The sequence below is a fragment of the Chinchilla lanigera genome, unplaced genomic scaffold (assembly GCF_000276665.1).
Source record: "Chinchilla lanigera isolate Chin_1 unplaced genomic scaffold, ChiLan1.0 scaffold01484, whole genome shotgun sequence".
NCBI lineage: Eukaryota > Metazoa > Chordata > Mammalia > Rodentia > Chinchillidae > Chinchilla > Chinchilla lanigera.
The window spans coordinates 1-1,036 of record NW_004956885.1 but is presented as its reverse complement, the minus strand read 5'-3'; the positions used below and the strand labels follow the sequence as shown (position 1 = coordinate 1,036).

At 66.0% G+C, this 1,036-nt stretch overlaps 1 pseudogene; it reads right to left on the bottom strand.

Annotated features, from left to right (window-relative positions):
- Nucleotides 1-456: 456 nt before the first annotated feature.
- On the bottom strand, nucleotides 457-1,030 carry LOC106147690 (annotated as a pseudogene).
- Nucleotides 1,031-1,036: the final 6 nt, after the last annotated feature.

Below are 1,036 nucleotides of genomic sequence, written 5' to 3'. Positions count from 1 at the left end.
CACTCAGCAAGGACAGGTATTTAAAATCTAAGGCCTTGCTAGATAAGAGCCTTTGATGGTTTTTGTTTGCTGGAGTCTCCAGCGTGGTTCAGAGCGGGTGTTCGATCAGTATTGACAAACTAAAAAGCTCTCCATACGCTTAGCTATAATTATTACTGCAACTGTGTTCTAGCGCGGAAACAGAAGTAGGACGGTACAAAGTCGCACGCCAGGGGACAGAGCGTGCCAGTAGCGGAGGTTGGACCCAATCTAGTATCTCCTGCCTCCTAACCATGCCCCAGACGGGTGGGGGCACGCTCGGGTTGGTGCAGAGGTGTCCCCCTCATCCTCCTTCCCCCTTGTGGCTTTTCCTTCCCCGGAAGCCATCCCGAACCCCCACCCCCTTCCCTGAAGCTCGGGTCCCGCCGGGATCTCAAGCGAATCCCCGCCTTCCCGAGAGACTTCTTTGCTCCTCACCCGCAGCGGACCCCAGACCCCGGCCTGGTCCGCCCGGCGACAGCGGGCTCAGCCTCATCCTCGGAATCGCTGCTGCTGTAGCCCACCAGGGGCGCCGCGCTCATGGGGCCTCCCCCGAGACCACAGGCCGGGTCCGCAGGCGACGTCAACCGGCGCCCGGAGTTCCGCGGGGCGGAAATGCACCCAGGAGGCGGGGCTTAGGGTAGCTCCGCCCCGGGGCGGGGCCGAGCTAGGAGGTAGCAAAGGCTGCGCTCTGGCCGGCTGCTGGCTTCGGGTGCATCGCTAGCTGGGCCTCCTGCGCCCGGCAGCCACAGTGCGCGGGTTTCACAGGTCCCGGAGCTCTCTCCGCAAACGTGCCCACAGTCCGAGCCCGGGGCCCCTCCACTCAGGCCGAGCTGCGCGCTTAGAGGAGCGTCGACTGTAGAGAGCCGGGGGGTCCCGGAGGCCCTTCGCCGTCAGGTGCAGGAGTGGAGCGGGGCCGGAGCCGGGAGCCTCCCCTGAGGCCCGGCGGTGTGGGCGCGAGAGGAGCGCGCTCCCCCGGCCCGCCGAAGCGCGCGCGCCGGCGACTCCAGCACCGCCC